This window comes from Zalophus californianus, chromosome 14 (genome assembly GCF_009762305.2).
Source record: "Zalophus californianus isolate mZalCal1 chromosome 14, mZalCal1.pri.v2, whole genome shotgun sequence".
NCBI lineage: Eukaryota > Metazoa > Chordata > Mammalia > Carnivora > Otariidae > Zalophus > Zalophus californianus.
Window position 1 is genome coordinate 81,740,884 of NC_045608.1, and position 21,495 is coordinate 81,762,378.

Below are 21,495 nucleotides of genomic sequence, written 5' to 3' on the forward strand. Positions count from 1 at the left end.
AATCATGTCTACTGCACCATAAGGATGATAAAAGCCTGAGGAACTTGAGTTTGCACACTGCACATGACTTCAGGGTCATAAACATGTCATGTTGACGACACTACAGTCTGTCAAGCATTCTGATGCTAGCAATGATCTTAAATCCTTCATTGCCAACTATTTCACATGACACAGGATGGAAAGGACCCCAAGATCTTACATTAAGCCCACTCTTAAACATCTTGATCTTAACCACTTTACAGATGTCTTTTTTTGTTCCTAGCATTACCAAATTTGTCTTTTCAAGTAAAAACTTCTCCCATTTATGTGCTCCATATAACCTTAACTCTCCCCTTTTAAACCACTGGAAAGAGGTTCTCAGTAAACCACCACTTCTCTTTCAAGTTATGTCAATATTTAAAGAAGCAAATTTCTTTTAGCTCTTTCGACTGAAAATGGAATTATATCAATTGTTGGCCTATGAACCATTCCCTTTTGTATTTAGAGAGTTTTGATGTAAGAAGGAAATGAAGCTTCAGAAGTACAAAAGTTCTCTCTACGATTTAGCTTCTGTCCTCCAGATCCGTGATTTTCAGTGTTTCACACAATAACATTTTTGGTGGTTTGCTTTAGTCTACTCATCACTGTGGTGCCCTTCTTAATCTTGGGTTCACATTTTCAGTTTTATTTTTCTGATCTTATGCCCTATTGATTCTTCAGCTTGTTTCTTGTTATTGCTTTGCCAGAATCCATATCCTTGTTCTGAGATGAAGTTTTAACCAAGAGTTCTGTATGGTCTAGCAAACAGTATTGACTCAATTTTTTTCATTTATTATGACAACTTTATTAATCAAACATGATATGACATCCACTGTGATAGAAACTGAGGATGGAGTCCTGCCTGCCCTGAAGAAATTCAATCTAGTGGAGTAGATAAAAAAAAAATAGAATACACTATGAGAGTGTTAAGACTGACGTATGGACAAGGTGATGTGCCACCACAGAGAAGGCACAGAGAAAGAAGAAGACCTTACATTAGCTGGGGGTGGAGTCGGGGGCAATCAGAAAGCTTTACAAAGGAGCTGGCTTTTGATCTGAGTCATGAAAAATTAATAGGAGTTTAATAAGCTCCTTCTCCCTGTCTACTAACTCTTACTTTCAACAAAAGCTTTGATTCTAAAACATCATTTTTTATTCTTTATGTCTTTCTCCTGTTACCACCCAATTTCACTTTTTTTCTCATCAGGACTCACCTTCGTGAAAAAATAGTCTGCTCTATTTTCTTAACAACCAAGCACTCATCCATCACAGCTCTCCAGATTGTGCTCCAGCCACTGAACAAAAACTATCTGTCAATTCTCATAGACGACATCCTAATTGCCAAATTCAACACCAACATTTCTTTCCTATCTTATTTGACCTTTCTGTATCATTTGGCACAAGATGTCACTTCTTTCTTGAAACTCTGTCATCTATTCACTTTCTATTACTTTCTCTAATTTTCTTCATTTCTGGATGGTCATGCAGAAGCTTTCTGTAGGTAATTTCTCTTGTACTACTTAAAGAATCCTGCAGAGCTCTAGGGTTCCCCTGATGAATTAGATACTTTATTTACTAATAGATTAATTAGATACTTTATTTACTAATAGATTAATTAGATACTATATTTACTAATAGCTCTAGAACTATCTAGAGCTGAGGGCTGGACGTGCATTTCTCTGGAGCAGATACCCTGTCTGCAGGGATACCATTATTCTGACATCAGTTGATGCATATGCAGTGTCTTATGGGGTCTACTCTATGTAAAATTCTAAGGACAAGGAGGTGTGACTAGTTAACAAATTATATGTGAATATCAAATGGGTTTATATGTGTTTCCGTTCTTCTTCTATTAATATTCTTGGCTGTCTTATTTGTTTGGCAGAGAGAATTTTGGCTTAGTATTTACACTTGCTTTTATGCAATCTATTGGCTTTATGGTTCTTTTCTATTTGCAATATTTCCAGCGGCAACTGACTCAACTCCTATACAATCCTCAGTCATGTATTATTCACTCCTTCTATGTCATTAAGAATAATGCTTAATTGGAAAAGGATGATGATCCGTCCTAATAGTACCTCGTTAGACACTCCTCTCCGACTGTATGGTGAGCTATTTATTCAGTCCCTGTGACCAGCATCCTCTTACCTACATTTCATCAATAACAACTTTGACCAGGCTGTCATCATTTACCAATTTCCCAAATTTCCTTTCTTCATTTTTCTCTTTAAAAAATAGAGCCATATAAAACCCATTATCAATGGCTCATTGATTTTTATGTCCCTCCTTATTTGTTAGCAGGCTTTTATTTTCTCTGCCCTCTTTTTTTTTTTTTTCACTTTCAATATTTAAAAACTCTACTCACTAACTCAATCTGTGTGTTTCCCTCTGTCAGTCTTCCCCACTTTTTCAGATTCTGTTCTTTGGTTCTTAACAGACTTTTGTTTGTTCATGTATCTTCTAAGTTCCATACTAGACATTAAACTATTGGAGAGAAAGGAAAAGATGATGTGCATGCTTTTAAAGTGAGTGCTTCACAAATGATGTCTTTTTGAGGTGATAATGAGTGAGAATCGCAAACATGTTTTATGAAATTATTCCCTCATGTTGTTCATCTTTTGGCAACTCTTATTTTCAGAAATAGAAGCGAACTCCTAAGACATGGAAGGGGTTGGAGGAGCTGAGAATCTTTAGCTGTAGGAGCCACATTTTAAGGACTTTGCTTTGGCTTTGCATCTTGCTGTTGCAGCAAAGATTGTTGTCATTGATCATCACATCCCTAAGCGGTGGAGAAAATGTTCTCCACAAAACCAACACCATCTGCTGAGTTTCCTATCTTTTACAATTTTCATATTGTGTTTCATATTGTGTATTTAAATATTTTAATTACTAGTACCTTTTAGTTTTCATGCACTTAGGAATTTTTAAAGCGAAGGACACTACTACACACATTAAATAAAACAATAATTGCAGGGAATTACATGGAAGGATGTTGTAGAAGTTATCAGGATTCTCCAACAAATTACTGTATGCCTCTCACTCTGCATAGAAAAAATTTAATTAATTAAACATTTCCTAAGATACTGCAATATGAAGGGGGGAACTGAGTCTTATAGCTCTATAAAGATTATACTCAGAAATTTTGATTTTTAATTAAATGACAGTGTTCTTACATTTAATTTGTGTCTCCTAAATCAGAGATACTTTTAAATTTCTTTTTCCTTATACTCCCAACCATTATATAGGCCTTATTTATTATAATATTACCTGCTTTTTCTATATCAAAAAGTTGAAATAATTGTGGTCTAATATTATTAACCCTTTTCTTTTCCTTTGAGCATTCTCTTTATGGTTCTCAGTATTTGCTGATTCCATTTGTTATTCTTCCATGGCATGTGAGAATTTCCCATCTTACAGACAGCCTCATTAAGAAAGGTTTTCCTAAGAAGGAAATGTGAGTATATACAGGACATTTAGAAAATTAAGTCAAATCCAGCCTTAATAATATTACCCCCATATATATCATCCCTACCACCTCCAATTTTGACTTTTCTTTTTTTTTTTTTTTTCATTTTGGGAATAGATTTCTTCTGGAACTATCTTTCAACTTTTTTTTGATTTTTATGACCTTCAAAACCTAATGAGGAGTAACTGATGCTGAAATTTCTATCCCACAGTACCAACTAGAAAACAGAATGAAATATATAAATAATTGTTTTCAGATACTGAATGACAGAACAGGGCTGTGACTCTGAGTGGAAGGAAACAAAGTGAGTCCTCTGATCAGCCCTGGCTTTCACTGTGAATCTGCTTTCTGGGCTCTAGTACAGGAAGGGGGAAACTCAAGTAGATCACCATAATATTGCTGCCTTGAAGAGGTAGAGATCAGACACTGGGGAGACCGAAGTGGCAGGTAACTGTGGGGCACAGTGGCATAGAGAATGGACTTCTGCATGTAGAGAAGGAGATCAATAAACATTTATTGGGGTCATCTGGAGTCTTTGCTGAATACTAAGCTGTGCAAACACTGGTTCTAGAAGAATCTATTCAACTTGCCTCTATTCTAGAAGCAAGCTCGTTCTAGGAGAACCGGCATAGAGCAATTACCAGCTGTAAGATAAACTGTTCCCACCTCTCAAAAATGCTTAGAGACATTCAAGTGCCAACAAAGCAACAATGGAGAGACTTTGTTAAACACTGGCATTAAGTAGAGAGACCAGAGTGGACACATTTTACTGGAAAGGATAAAACAGCCCTGGATAAAGACTACTGTAGATAAGTTCTGGCAAAGTCTAAATGAATAAGCCAATCAACAAATAAACTCAACTGCCTGATAAAACACAACTCTATTCTACCTTCTTAAATAAGAATGCAAAACTCAGGCTCTTGATAATGTAATTCTCATAATGTTCAACATCGTATAAAAACTGCTAGATATGTCAGGAAACAGTGAAATCTTGGCATAATTTAGAGAAAAATTATAAAGAGATTCAGAACTGACAAAGTAGTGGAATTGGTGAAGACAAAACTTTAAAACAGTATAAAAGATCATTGAACATGAAGATACTGGCATAGAAACTATCCAAACTGAGAGGGAAAAAAAAAAAAAGGCTGAATTGTATAAAGAGAAACTCTGAGACAGGTGTGGTAATCTCAAGGGAGATAGAATGGAATCTCAGAAAGTAAGGTGGCCAGAAATAAAATGGAATAAATAAGGGTTATATTTTTCAAAATCTGATGAAGAATTTTAACTTTTAGATCTGAGATATTCAATAAGTCACATGTATAATGTCAATGTTACATTATAAGAAGAGCATGTAGGATGGAACCTATATTTATATGGCCATTCTTGGAAAATATCATCTATAAGCACAAGGTCAATGTATAAAAATGACCTGTACTTCTCTATGCCAGCAATGAAGATTTGGAAAATGGATGATTAAAAAATACCACTTATAATAGCTTAAAAATAACATGAAATGATTAGAGGTAAGTTAAAACTACATGTGGAAGACCTGTACAATGAAAACTACACAATAGTGTTGAGATAAATAAAAGCGGACCTAAGTAAATGGAGAGATATACGCTATTCTTGGATTGAAAGGTTAAGATGACAGTTTTCTCCCAACAGATCAACTGACCCAAGGGGATTCCATTCAAAACGCTAGCAGGCTTTCAAAATTAAATTTATTTATTCAGGAAGGGAGTAGAAAATGACAAGCTGATTCTAAAATTTATACAGTATTACAAAATACGTATAATAGTCAAAAGTAGGTTACAGAAATAAAAGTCATCCACTACAAGAACTAATGGAGGACAGGTCAGCATTGGTATACTAAAATATTTAATTTACATTTTCAGAAACCTGAAGAAAGAATGGTAATAAAACCTTGTATATGCTTACAGATTATTTTTAAATTTTTTACTATTGGAGAATGTTTTCTACATTAATAATTCCCTTTGTATATTTTTTGAGTATAAACATCTGTAATGAACGTTTTGTATGCAGATATGCGATATATAAGTGGGAATATAAACTCTTAATATTCCCAATTTGCCCATTTTAAGTATTACAGATGGTTCTAAATATAAAGCTATTTACTTTATGCCTAACAAATATAAAATTAATATTTTTGTTTTAATAAAAAGTTAATTGCATCTAGGCAAATTATTCCTTCACTTCTTATAAAAACTGAAGTCTCAGGGCCAAATATTTACAAAGAATCATAAGCTAAGTTACCACCACTTTGCAATTGGATATTGGTCTAGAAATGTCTTTTGCTGGCTTACCTTTGATTCACAGGAGAGACCTGCATTTGCAGTATTAGATGCTTGAAGGAGACAGAAACTTAAAATATTCACCTAAAATGTTAGTGAGATAATGACCAGGAATTTTTTTAAATGTTTCTAGGAAATTATGGATACATGGTGAACAATGATACACAGACATCACTTAACAGCCTCAAAACCAGCAGACTAGAAATATAAATCCCCTGACACTACCTGCCCCTTACCCTTGACCAAATAAAATTGCTTTATTTGTGTTTGAATTTATAAAACGATTTTGGGCTTCTGTGAGTCTCTTCTGTATTTGACTTATATGATTTAATGTTTTCCCCAGTAGCAGTTTTTCCCTTTGATTGGAAACAAAATGAATTAGATGCCCTGCTGTAAACATCTGTATTTATTTCTGGTGATTAGGAGTAGAGAAAATATCATGGCTTCAAGTCTGTATTTCTTTGAACTGATATCTTATAATTAGGTAGAGTCTGAATTAGCTCAGACATATTCTTTACGTTGATGATCTGCTATAGTATTTCATATGCTTACACATATTTTAGAGTATATCAATCTTTAAAGCTCATGTGTATTATTTTATTGCATGTTCAGAATTGGCCTTGTTTCTTAGATATTAGCTTTTGAATTTTCTAAATTTATGAGTTTAATTTTAACTCCCATCATTCATAATTATACATATTTCCATTGAATTTATTAAATATTTATAATTGAAGAGATGAAACATTTGAAAATTGTCTTCTTTTAAGGTAGTACTTTCAAAGACCATTCCATTAATACTATAAATGACATTAGCAAAGAAAGCCTGCATACAGGAACAATAATTTGCTTTCCTTTGTGATGGAATAGAATCAGAGCTCTACCAAATTTCATTATACGGATCAAATAGCATCTATTAGACACTATTCTACATTTTATGGAATTTTGCTAATATTGTATAGTTTACAAGCATCATGATTTGAGAACTAAGAAAAACCAGAACAGCTGTTTGGGGGTATTAAATTGTATCTTAAGCTTTCCCTTCCTCTAATAGTGCTCAATAAAATTTTACCAGATTCAATTTGACCTAATAACTCTAAGAGGAGGCAAGCCAGGCAATCGCCAAGTAATGGTAACATAAAAATATGGTGTGCATATATATATATATGTATATGTGTGTGTATATGTTATAAAACATATTTTTAAGTTCATCTAATAAATATTTGTTGAATACCTATGTATCAGGAATTTATGAAATATAATACATATTTAAAAAACTATTAATATGTAAATCATATTTTAATTACATGTGATTTTCAAAAAAAGTACATAAAATATTTTAGTATCCTTTCTTTTCCTGTTTCTTTTGAAGCCACTCTCCAAAGGAACCGGTTGTAAAAATTTGGTATATATCCTTCCAAACTCTTTCTGTGATTTTACTATCACATAAACAACATTTGTATTCATTCACATTTATACTAGATTTTATATATATCTGCATATATAAATGAAATCATTAAATAAATTGTGTTTTATTTTGTTTAGTTTTCCTGAGAGTTGCTTTTTTTTAATCCTTAAAATATGCCCTTAATACTTAAAATACTTAGAAATATTTCCATGTCAGTACATAGAGTCTATCAGTATTTTTAACTTTTTTTTTTTTTAACATTTCCTTTATAACCCTTAGTGTGAGTATATCAGAATGTTCCCAGTTTTTCACTATCAGGTATGATACTGAAATGCATGTGCTCATGATTTGGTTACTATAATTCTCCCTCCACTGATTCCTGGGGTCTGACCAGTGTGACTGGCAGGACACACAAACTCCTCTGGAGGGAAACTCTCAGAGAACACAACACATTTCCCACAAATAAGAGTATGAGTACTGCAAATCCACATGAGATCAAGCAAGCTAGTTCTAAAACCACCATTCAGCAGAATGCAGCTAACAGTGAGTACTGCTTTTTTTGGTTCTAATTTACCCAGGGAATTTGATCCAGATCATCATCTAAAGTAAGTTAGTTTCTGCATCTTAGTTCCTATTTTCTATGTGGTTTTAACGTTGTACTTACAACAGTATTTCCTCCTTTCTAAGGCAATTCTTTTCTTCTTTCACCTAAACTCTTGCATTGTTGAAGGGGGCCTTATGTCTCCTTTACCATAGTTTCCCAAATACTGAGAAGAGTGCCCGTGAACAGTGATCTTCCAGAAGGGTTGCTGAATGACTATATATTACATATAACATATCAGTTGTTTATTTCTGTGAAAGGGAAGGTAGTACAACTTCAATGTCATGCAAAGCCATAATAATTTGATTCATCAACATGTGAGCTATCCTACCATCCATTTAGAAAGTTGGTTTCAATTCAGTGCTTTACTTTTTGAAAGGAAAATAAAAGGCTACTTATTTTTTGTGAAACACATTGTCTTATAAAGAGAAATAAGGAGCCATTTAGTAATTTTTTTGATGTTTGTAGATTTAGATATTTAGATACCTTTGATCTAGTAAGATTCTGACATCCTGCATTCAAACTTTAGCTCCACTCTTTCTAAGCTGCCAACTTAGTTTCTGAGGCTCAATTTTCTCCTTTTTAAAATGAATATAAATGTACTTTCCTATAATGAGTATTGTGTGGATTAAATGAGATATAGCTTGAGTAGTATGTCAAGTGCCACAGTCTGACAATAAAGAATGCAATATTAATACTAGTAATACATTAATAACAGCATATGGATTAATGCATAATAACAATGATGAGTAAAAATAAGAATAGGCATAATAACACTTATTGAGTATTTACTATGTGCCAGGAACTATTTTCGGTTCTTCACATACATTAACTCATTCTGTCTTTAGTACAATACTTTAAGATGGGCATTGTTGTGTCCTTATTGTATAGATGAGACAACTAGGGCTCAGAGGTAAATACATGGACCAAGATTATGTGGTTGAATACAGCAAACAGGCTTCAAATTCAGGAACCAGTTGCTGGTGATACTGGAGATGATAGATAAAGAAATAAAGATTGCTATTTCTATGTGAGTACTTCCAACCATTGTCTTTCAAATTTAAAGGCGAGTGAGTTAGAATGATTCTAGCTTTAAGAATTTTGCTAAATGTAATAGTGGATTCATAATTCTCAGAAGGTATACAGTTACTGATCCTTTATTTGCTTCTATTAGTTGTCAAATTTTCATCTTGCTGTCAGATTAAGCTATGTCATAATGAAACACATAAATTTATTTGAGTAAATTAAATGTATTAACGGAATATGTAAGACCATGTCAGTAACCTACATCCCTATAGTATTGCAGTAAAATTTGCTTCTATCAAATTTCCATTTTTTTCCCTTGTCTTGTCCTTTATGTTTGTTATCTGGATATTGATACAAACAAAAACACTGAATTTCTACTTATGGTATCATGCATTTGGTTAATTATTCCTCACACTATTTAACATAGTGTCAGATTAGCTCTAACTTTTAAAAATTAAGGAGAAAATAAAAACAGGATTAAGCAATTAGTATTTTTCCTTTATATATCTTGATCTGATAAAAAATTCATATTTCATAGATGGACATGGAAGAACATGATAAGAAATACATTCTTGTGTTTCAATATCAAGTTTTAAACTTAAAATAAAGAAAGGAATATAATTACTTAATTGTCTCCTTAAAAATATTAGAAGTTAGGTTAAACTGATGATTATATTAAAGGAATCAGGTAAGTCCTGCTTCACCCAGACCCACAGTACTGCTGAGTGTTTGTAGCCATGAACATAGTGTTAATTGTAACATGGTTATTTTCATTATGTATTGGGAAATTCAACACTATTTGTGTAGAATGTGGGATATTCAGTATATGGTTTTATGGAGGGATTATAATATTCAGTTTTCTATTTATAAGTAAGCAAAGGGAAAGATTATTGTCATCCTTATGGAATGAAATTCTATTTGGGAAGATAAAGTTTATACCTATGGATGGCTTGGAAAACATTTAAAGAAACATATAATGTATGGACATATGATTGTAGAAAAAGTAGATATTCTGAGTATGAGAAAGATACAAATTAAAGATGTGGTTTGAACTGCACAGAGGGAATAAAGAGTAGAGGTCTGTGGAGTAGTCTCTTCCAAGTCATGCTTTGAAAGGGTTGATGTTATAATCAGAAGTTTAAAGAAAGATCATTTAAATTCCATTCCCCACATTTTCCACAAATCGACTCCTTCTTTTGATGTCCATATAAGAAAGCTGCCTTTACCTACTCCTTTGCAGGAAAAATAAAATGAAAGCCGATGAAGAAAAAGATCCCCTGAACTTTCTCTCAACATCCCTACAAACTTAAATGCATGCACAATGATTCCCATATCCCCCTTCTAGGAAGGGACTGATGCTTAAGCCGCTGGGTATGCTGTTACCAGAGAGTTTGCAGCTGAAATCCCTTCTGGGTTGGTCTCAGCTGTAGAGAGCCTCCCTGTCAAGTTCCCACCTTTACCAAGACACCAAACCCAGGGACTGATCATAGTAGGACTGTATAGACCTTGGACAATCTGAAGGGCCATTCTAGCTCCAGGGCTCCCTATGGGATGAGCCAAAGTGTCATTAAACCTGCCATATAGTGTTCCTTCTTTTTCTTTCTAATAATGATCCCTTCCCCTCTTTTCCAAAGCTAGATTCTATTAGTGCCCCTTAATTAGCACCCTGCATACAACATTTAACATTGTCAGCCATGCCTTTTGAAACAGTCTGGCCCCTTGTCTTTGAAGTCAATACATCCCCCTAATTTTCTTCACAGTCTCATCTCCTTCACCTAACTTTTTATTTTCCTTTCCTTTTTCCTTTCCTTTCTTTTTCTTCTTTCTTTCTTCCTTTCTTCCTTTCTTTCTTTCTTTCTTTCTTTCTTTCTTTCTTTCTTTCTTTCTTTCTTTCTTTCTTTTTTCTTTCTTTCTTCCTTCCTTCCTTCCTTCCTTTCTTTCTTTCTTTCTTTGTCTGTCTTCCTTCCTTCCTTCCTTCCTTCCTTCCTGAAAGAGAGAGAGAGCACACAATTTGGGAGGATAAGGGAAGAAAGAGAGACTCTTAACAGGCTTCATGACCAGCACGGAGCCCAATGTGGGGCTTGATCTCACCACCCTGAGATTATTACCTGAGCCAAAATAGTCGGATGCTTAACCAACTGTACCCCCCAGGTGCCCCTTCCTTCATCTAACTCTTAAATGTTGCTCTTAGGATTTGTCCTAGATCCTCATGTACATATGATCTCCCTAGCCATGAATGAATAAATCTCATTAATCTTCATGGTTTCAATTACCATCCAGATAAGTCACAAAACTACACCTTCAAGCCAACGTTTTTCTCCTGTAATCAACATCTACAAATTTAACTCCTTATTAGCTTTATAACTGGAATGCCCACAGTGGTCTACAACTCTCATTTATGCCCCCAACATTCAGTGATTCAGTGAATCACTAAGTCTTGTTGCATCTAGTTCAAAAAAACTTTTGTATTCTAAAATCTTTCTTTCTTTTCCTTTTCTTTTTCTTTCTTTTTTTTTTTTTTTTTGGTTGGGGGCTGTTGAGGATCCTCATCTTTATTAACTCTAGTTCAGGCTATCACTCTTTACCCTTCTGAATTCTCTTCATTTTCATTCACCTTTACACCTTCCCATTGATTTAGACTGGGGCCAGAAAACTTCCTTTGTAAAGGACCAGACAGTAACTATTTTAGGTTTTGTGACTCATACAGTCACTGTTGCAAGTTCTCAATTCTGCCATGGTAGCATGAAAGCACTCACAAGCAAAATGAAAATGAATGGTCATGCATGTATCTCAATAAAACTTTATTTAAAGAAGTAAAACAGGGTAAAGGCCAGATTTCCTTTGCTTATCAATGCCTGAATCGCTATTCTTCCCAAAACTTTTCCCTAATTTCTACGCTTTCTTTAGATCTCAACTTAGATATTACCTGCCTCTGTTCCATTGCATGTTTCCAATACTTTATTTTCCCTATTACATTTTATTTCAGTTATGTATTTAATTGCCTATTACCCCATTAGCTTACAAACTGCAGAAGAGTAGCAACCTACCTGATAGGTTTATCCCTAGGATTTGTACAGTGTTTGGCCCAAGGTAGGCACTGATGAGTATATCTGGATGAATGAAAGCATATTCAAAAGTATGGATTTGGGAATAAGCTAGATGTATGGGTAGCAATTTGATGTGAGATATGATCATACTTTCCTAGAAGATGCATAGAATCAGTAAGTTATCTTGAAAACATTCTAAAGTTTGAAACAGCCTCAGGAATTATATATTGCAGTGGTGAACTGGACTCAAATTTTATTTTGCTTCCACATGATTCAAAGGTATAATGCACTTCCATCAATACAGCACGCCTAATGAATTTTCAGTGTAGGTTGGAGGGGTTTTGGTGAGCATAAAGGAAATTGGTCCCAGGACCTGACTGCCTGCCCAATTTGGACTCAGTCTAATTGTCCTTTCTCATGCATATTTTCTCGAAGCCAAATGCCTCATTTCAATTACTTTCACAGGCCTTTATTTGCCCCCTGCCTCTGAATCTTTTCATCTGCTATTACTTCTGCCTTAAGCAACCATTGCTCTGTTCTTCATTTGGCTTCTTCCTTCTGAGCCTTCAAGTTTCAGAGGGGATTCTTCGGGTTAACTAACTACGTATATACCCATCATCCTACCCCTAAGCTCCCTTTTCACTGTATCAGATTCCTTTTTAGAACCAATCACCAGCTATTGGAAATTGGCAGTGTTATTGGAAATGCATTGTGCCCCAGATTCTCTGCAAGGAGAAGATAATGATGGTACTTACCGCATGGGTTTATGTGATAATTGAATAAATTAAAGTCTTGAAATTTTTCTGGAAAATAATATAGGTTGGCTATGTAAAATAAAGATGATTAATTTAAATGTTAATTATGGGATTATTAATGGTGATTGTATTACTACTTACTAGGTAACAAATATTAACTATTGTTTATTAATGATCTCCCTCACTAGACGATATAATCAATTAGAAAAGGGCCATATGTGATTTTGTTTTAAATTATATACCCAGTGCCTGTGACTGTGACTAGCCCCACAGTTACTGCTGAATGAATGAGACGGTCCTGGTAGCCTTCTGTCCTGTCCACGGTGAAAATCCTAAAACTAACCAGTGTCTGGGGCTAGAGGGATATACCTTGCTCAGGTCACCTCATCAGCAGGTTTGAAGCAGGGAAGTAAGCTGGAGAAATTTATCTTGTCCAGGCTGCCTATGTCAGGTTTTTTATTTCACCAACTGCTAAATATTTACAAGGTTTTGAATGCCACCCAAGACTTCCCATTTCTTTACTAGTTTCCATTGGTAAAGCAATATACATTGTATAGAAATATATAATGTATAGAAAGTCTTCATTTCAGGGGCGCCTGGGTGGCTCAGATGGTTAAGCGTCTGCCTTCGGCTCGGGTCATGATCCCGGGGTCCTGGGATTGAGCCCCATGTCGGGCTCCTGGCTCGGCGGGGAGCCTGCTTCTCCCTCTCCCTCTGCCTCTCTCCCGGCTCATGCTCTCTCTCTCTCTGTATCTCTGTGTCTCAAATGAATAAATAAAAAATCTTAAAAAAAAATAAAGTCTTCATTTCAAATACTGTCTCACTCCGAAGTTTCTTCCTAAGTCCTAGTTTACGAGCACAAGGGGGCATTAGATCAGCCAGTTACTGGCTTCTACCAGAGGCTGGTTATCTCTAGTTCCCTCTGGTGTGCACATGTTTGTGTATCTGTGAAATTTCACAAATAGAAGCTTTTGTACTTAAAATTAAAAGTGAGTAAGAAACCAATGGCAGTCAGTCCGGCAAAGTGGGAGCCACATGGTTCGCACAAAACGAATAAAAGCATTTCTAGTACTAAAGGAGGAATATTCCAAACTACATAGCTTACACTTGAATGATAAATATAAATGTAAAATATTTGACTGATGCTAAAGCAGCTAGTTAATTCCTGAGAAAACTGTTTTGAAACTATTGCATAGATACCAGAGGAAAAGCAGCTTATCTATTTTGGAAAATAAGACCGTTACACTTACTTTCAAGCATACTGGTAAACAAACATCCAAGGTTACAACTTACAATGTATTTTTACGGTAACAATATTTCCCATTAAGCACTACACAATAAATCTTTTTAAGCCTTTTTTGGATGTATTTTTCTCTGAGCTGTATTTAGCCTTGAACAAGGCATCCTGAGGAAAAAATTTCTTAGAAACCGACGTTGAAAAACAAGAACTTATGAAATCCCATTTTATCTACAAAGAGACAGCAATGAAAAGAAAAAAATTCTTACAACAAATGAAAAATTGTAACTCCTTTGCTACTAAAAATTCCTTTTATTGTATTAACACACTGTCAGAACACATAAACCTATTTTGTATAGCAATCAATTCTAAAACAATTACAAAGCTTGCAACACAGCTCTGGAAAGGATCTTTGAGTTATCCTGGCTGAAAAAAATTCTCTGAAAATAATGGAACAGGCATAGGAATTGTTTTTCTCAGGGAAAAATACTTAAAAAAAATAAATATTTGGGTTTTTTTAATCAAACCAAGAAACACTGAAACACATAAAAATAGAAATCATCTTTAACATTTGGTATCCATGGGTCATTTTTGTGTGCATTTGGGCATAACCATTTGTTCTTTTTATTCTGCATTATTATTATTTTTTCATCTGAAAGGGATGCCACTAACTCTAATGGGATACTATTTGGAGCAAGTTTGAATGTTTTTCTTTCCTTCCCCACCACGGAGGTAGATGAATATTATCCTCATAAAGAAACGCTTTTGCCAATATGGTACCTAAAGAAGTAGAGTAGCAATAACTGAAAGACAGATAGGTAAAACACCTTGTTTCTCAGTTCTACACATAATTTGTAATGTGTAAAAAAGTTACCATGAGGGCGCCTGGGTGGCTCAGTTGGTTAAGCGACTGCCTTCGGCTCAGGTCATGATCCTGGAGTCCCGGGATCAAGTCCCACATTGGGCTCCCTGCTCAGCGGGGAATCTGCTTCTCCCTCTGACCCTCCCCCGTCTCATGTGCTCTCTCTCTCTCATTTTCAGTCTCTCAAATAAATAAATAAATAAAATCTTAAAAAAAAGTTACCATGAATATCTCTAGAAGAGCACAGAAGTGCATGAGGTTAAATTTGCATATCTAGATAAACCAGGGATTAGGAACAGAAGTGTGTTGTGTAGGATTAGAAGCCCTGTTGGGAGGCATCGGTAGATCTAAGCGAAAAACAAAAAAGCAGAAGCAATGAGCTATCTACTAGAACTGAGAACAGCACTCAGACCAGATGACCCTCCCTAGGGTGACCCAGATACACAAGCTCTAGTGGAAATTTAGATTAATCCTGGGGAGAAGAGGAGGTGAAGAAACTTGAAATGACAATAACAATCACAAAGAGACTAAGATTGCATTCAGTGGGGGCCTCAGTTTCCACGAACTGGAAAGCTTAACTTTTTTGGCAACAGTTAACAGAGGGGTCATGAAGTGATTCTAGTGTACTTATGGATGAAGAGGACAAAGACACCTCACCGCATATCCAAGATGCATATTTTAACCTGTTATGTATACATTCATAAATATAACACTGTTTCTCAAATGCCAATATATTTTACTTTAAAATTTACTAATTTATTAATTTATTATTATCATTATTATTTTTTTTTTTTTAGTAATCTCTACCCCCAATGTGGGGCTAGAACTCACGACCCCAAGATGAAGAGTCACATGAGACAGCCAGGCGCCCCTCAAATATCAATATGTTTTAAACATTTTTCCATAGCAGTATCTCTACCAAATAATTTAAATTTAATGCCCATATAATTTTTCATTGTAGGAGTTTATTGTAATATATTTAACAAATTCCTTATTTTCGGATATACCTTGTTTTTCAGTTCTTTATATAGGTGTACACAAATTATTTTCATCTTTTCCTTTAAATTAAAAATCTAACTCTTTAATTGCTAGATCACATGATAGCTTGAGTTTTTTTATGTGGAATATCAAATATTCCTCTAGAAATATTGTACCAATACACATGGCTGCACAGTATCCATAATGGATCTTTTCACTGTATCTGGGGAGTGATGAATAGGAAACTATTTGGAAATTTGATAAACATTTAATAGTAACTCAGGTTTTTAAAGTCACTTTTATTACAAGTGGATTTAAATGTTTTTCTTTAGGTAATTGGCTGTTTATTTTTCATTTACTTATTTTTCAAATGATTCTTATTATCTAATTATTTTTATATATAATATTAATATTGATTCTGCCTATCATATATTAAAATATCTCTTGCTTTATTTTTAATTAACTTTTTAGAATAACTTTCGTTTCTCATAACATTAGATAACACAGTAAAGAGCGTTCCTGTATACCCTCTACCCAATTTTCCCTAATGTTACCATCTTACATAACCATGGTGCATTTGAAAAAACTAAGAATTTCACTCTGGTACAATATATTAACTAAACTATAGACTTCATTTAGACTTCACCAGTTTTCCCACTAATGTCCTTTTCTGTTCCAGAATCTAATCCTGGATACCTCATTTCATTTGTTAGCCTGACTTTTTAGTCTACTTCAGCCTGTGATAATTTCTCTTGTCTTATTTTTCATGACTGAAACTTTTGAAGACTACCAGTCAGATAATTTGTAGAATGGTCTTCAATTGTGTTTGCCTGATGTTTTCTCATGATTACACTAAGATTACGATGGGTGTGGGGGAAGAATACCACAATGGTGAAGTGTACTTCTACCATGTTTAGTCTTATATGTCAGCTTGGCTGGGCTATATTTCCCAGTTTTTTAATCAAACACTAATTTAGGTGTTATTGTGAAGGCATTTTGTAGGTACGATTAATATCTAAAATTGACTGACATTAAGGAGATTATTCTAAAAAAATGTGGGTGGATGTCATCCAACCATTTGAAAGCTTTAAGAGCAAAGAGAAATTTCCTGGAAAAGGAGGAATTCTGCCTTAAGGGCACAGAATCAAATCCTGTTTGAGTTTCCACTACCCTACAAGTTTCAGATTGCTGGTCCCAACAATCACCTGAGCCAATTCCTTTAAATAAATCTATATCTCTATATCACCAAATCTATCTACTATCTATTGTACATGTATCTACCTTCCAATCCACCTATCTACTACTGTTATTATTTTCTGGAGAATACTGACTGATACATTCTTCCACATTTATTTATTCATTTAACCTTTTATTTGTATCAATATTGATGAATATATACTTATTTTGTATTTGGGGCTGTAATACAAAATTATCATTTATTTTATTGCTGAAATTTTTCCAGGTGTTGCCACTGGGAATTCTTTTAATTGGTTTCTGTGTCCTTTTTACACACCCCCAGCTATGCTTTGCTTTCTTTGAACTTTCTTTCTGGCACTTCAAGATCTCCCAAATCATCTTGTCCTATTTTCCAAGCCCCAAGAATCAGTCATTTTTCCAAAGGACCTTAGTTAAACTTACTGAGGAACTGTCTTTGGAAACCAAGAGCTGAGTTCTCAGTGTGCTCATTGCTACTGATACGTCATTGTTTGTAGGCCCTGTCAGTGGACAGAGCTAAGAAATACATGTATGTACACAAAACTATGCATATGCACACACCTAAAGTGTTTCCAGTGCTAATCCAATACCACAGGACATTTTAGAACTCCTCCCTTGCTTATTTTTAACTTTTTTATTTGACAGTGAGGAAACTGGTCACCATTAACTATAATTTATTTACTTGCTGCTTTAACTGTAGAATATATGTAAAGTAGTTTCAGAATTGGTAACCCATACTCGTGGGAAATCAATTTAATAACTAGAGTACAATCTTTATATATGGTTCTTTTTGTCTGTAGCCTTAGCAGTATTTAGTAGAAACACTGTTTCCAAGCTACTCAGGTCAGTTCCTTTCTAGCTTCACTTTCTCCAGTGAAGTCATACTGTATGTTTGTAACACATTTAGATTTATATGTCACCTTCTGTACTCCAGGTTAGGATCCCTTGACATTATGGTTGAAATTTTAAATTTTGCCTACCATGAAGTTCACTCTCTATGGATTCTGACAAATGCCAACACTGTACCCAACACTACAGTTTCATACAGAACAGTTCTGTAACCCTAAAAATTCTCCTGTGTAGCCCCTTTTTCATTAACCAATTTCCTCTGCACCAACCCCTCTGATGGCTTAAAAAAAATTGTTAATTTGCAGTTTCTTCTACTCAAGGTGGGGACAATGCTCTTTGCAATTCAGCACATCATCAAATTGATTCTAGAAGTCTGGAATTGTTGATAAAAGCTTCAAGGAATTCAATGGGAAATACTTTTAACAAATTGTACAAGATCAACTGGATATCATTACTTTTCAAAACTGACCATTAATTCATACCATTTTCAGATATTAACTTAAAATGGATTATAGATCTAAATGTTTAATCAGAAATCATAAAATTCTTAGAATAAACTCATTTAAAAAATGGGGTAGGCAATGTTTTCTCAGAACACAAATAATGGAAACCATGACATATATCTTTATAACTAGCTACAGAATCACATATCTATATCTATATCTATAAATTTGAACTCATGAAAATGAAATCTTTTCTTTCTGGAAGACACTGCTATGAACATAAAAAGGTAATAATTAGATTGGGAGAAAAGTACTTATAAGACATTTATCAGACAAATAGACTGTATGCAGAATGTATAAAGATCTCTTACAGTTCAATATTAAGACCACAAACCATGATTTTAAAACATTGATAAAACCCGGGCACCTGGGTGGCTTAGTTGGTTAAGCGTTTGACTGGTGCTTTGGCTCAGGTCATGATCTCATGGGTCCTGAGATCCAGCTCCCCCCAACCCCCCACCAAACACCCTCCTGCCCTCAGTGGGTGAGTCTGCTTGGGATTCTCTCTCTCTGCCCCTTCCCCACCCGCACTCTCTTTTTCTCTAAAATAAATAAATACATCTTTAAGAAAAACATTGATAAAACCTCAGACACTTCACAAAATATGCAAATGTTCAATAAACACATGAAAAAAAACGCACAATATTATTACTTATGAGAGAAACTGCCAAATTAAAATCTCAGTGACATAGCACCAGTTACAGTTACTAAAATTAACCTGAAAAACTCTTACTATGATTTTTGTTCTCAAGGATGTGGACCAACTTGAACTCTCCTATACTACTGGTGGAAATGTTTAAGTGTACAACCATCTTGGAAAATATCTCGTAGTTTTTTACAAAGTGAAGCATACACATACTGTGACTCTTTGGTACTTACTCAAGAGAAAAAAAAATGGTATAAAGATGTTTACATCAAAGTTATACCACCTTCATTTCCATAGTCCAAAACTGGAAACCAAGTGTTCATCCTCAGATGAATCGATAAACTGTGGTACACTTAAAAGTAAATATAGAAAGGCAGGAGTAGGGGTGTGTGTGTGGCAAACTACTGGTAAATACAGAGGCATCTCAAAATGGTTATTCTGATTGAAAGAAGCCAGGAAGGGGAAAAAATAAAAAAGGACTATAGTACATGATTCCATTTGCAGATAATTCCTGGAAAATACAAACTAATCTGTAGTAACAGAAAGCATATCAGTGATTGCCTGGGGATATATTAGTGGAAGTGATATAAAGGAATACAAAGAAATTTTTGAAGGTGACAGAAATATTTTGTCTTGAATATGGTTATGGTTTTATATAGTATGCACATACATTCTGACAATTTTTTAATACTTCAAAATTGTTTTTAAGAATGTACCACGTCGGGTAGGAGGAGGGTACTGAGGGGTCTGTGTATATGTGTGTGTGTGGGTGGGTGGGGAAACAACAAAACAAAACAAAACAAAACAAAACAAAACAAAACAAACACCTCTATGATCCCAGCATTCCTTTGGTGCTGCCACCAAGATGGCGGCACCCATGTCACTGCTTTTCCCGGGCAGGCCAGTGGTTTGGCACCCTAGGGCCATCAGAAGTTTTGCCCTTGGGGCTGCGTGATGCCACTTGGGAGCTCACGGTTGCTGGTGGCGCAGAAAACTTGAGAGTTCAAGGCGTTCTCACCTGAGAAGGGAATGAAGACAGAGCTCCCGGAGCTCTTCCACGGTGGCAGGGAAGTCAACTCCTCTGACTATCTACATCAGCTTCAACACCACGGCCATCTCACTCCAGGTGGGGCCTCTGCCGGCGCTGCTCGGCCTGTTTCACTTGCAGCGAGCCTGCCACAGAGTGATCGCACTGGTGGGAGGCGCCACGCTGCTGCTGGGACCTGAGCTGCAAACCAAGGAGCACGAGGTGCGAGCAGCGCGCCTGGCGTCATCAGGGGCTGAAAACCCCGGTGGCGGCTAATGACCAGCTGCTCTTCACAGCTGGGCAGACCTGGGGCTGCCTCCTGGTGCTGGGCAACACGGCCCAGGACCAGAAGCGGCAGCTGGTGGACTTCCAGCGGCAGTGGGCAGTCCCTTCCCCACCGGCATGCTGCTGAGCGGGCTCTGCCTCCCGACTGGCTCACGCGCCCCGAAGGCGTGGTTTGGCTTTACTGCTTACACCTGGGGCTCCGGGCCCTTCACTTCTCCTACCTGATCTGGATGTCAGGTCCCGCAGGGTGGACTGATTAACTGGGTGACGTCGTATCCGGATGCGAGTTCATCTGCAGGTTGACTGGAAAGACATACTTGGAATCGATGTTCCACGAATTACACCTGGAGCAAATCTGGTGAAGTATGCGGGCAGTACTGTTTGGCCAAGTAGACCTCAGACATTTCCTTTTGAATTCTGTCAGTTCTTTGCCGGGCCGTGAGATGATTCGGTAGAAGGGTACCTGAAGCTCTTCACTTTTCTGCCCCTTCCAGAGATTGACCACGTAATGCAGCTGCAGGTGAAAGAGAGACAAAAACAGGGTTCTCAGAAACGACTTGCTGCGAAAGTAACAGAACTTGTTCACAGACAAGGACTGGATTCTGCTAAAAGGTGTACAGAAGCCCATTGCCTTAGTAACATTGATGCACTGGAGGTCATGTGTGATCAAGAGTTAACATGGCTGTTTAAAGGTTTATTTTCTTTATTAGTTCTTGACCCTGGAACAAGCATCCTGGGTACAGGCTGCAAAGCAAATGCCATTCTAGAGTATTGGATGATAACACAGGTGGAATCAGTATAAATCACAGACAAGTAACAAATCCTGAGAGCATTTTATTTGTTGGACAACATATTCTTAAGAATGACTTTCATTAATTAAAATAGGAAAAAGGAATTGCTACACCATAAAATGGCTTCAGCTGTGATGAAAAATCCTGATTGTTCAAACTTATCCATCATTCATTCTTTTTTTTTCTAATGTGGTTATTTGTTTTTGTTTTTAAGATTTTATTTATTTATTTGACAGAGACACAGTGAGAGAGGGAACACAAGCAGGGGGAGCGGGAGAGGGAGAAGCAGGCTTCCCGCAGAGCGGGGAGCCCGATGTGGGGCTCGATCCCAGGACTCTGGGATCATGACCTGAGTCGAAGGCAAGAAGCTTAACGACTGAGCCACCCAGGCGCCCCTCCATCATTCATTCTTAAGATAGACAGAAGTTTGGCTCCCGAACTTAACACCGATGCTTGCCCACATCAGAGCAGC

General features: G+C 35.9%; 1 pseudogene; it reads left to right on the top strand.

Moving 5' to 3' along the window:
• The first annotated feature begins 19,785 nt into the window (after nucleotides 1–19,785).
• Nucleotides 19,786–21,158, top strand: LOC113913363 (annotated as a pseudogene).
• The last annotated feature ends 337 nt before the right edge of the window (nucleotides 21,159–21,495 follow it).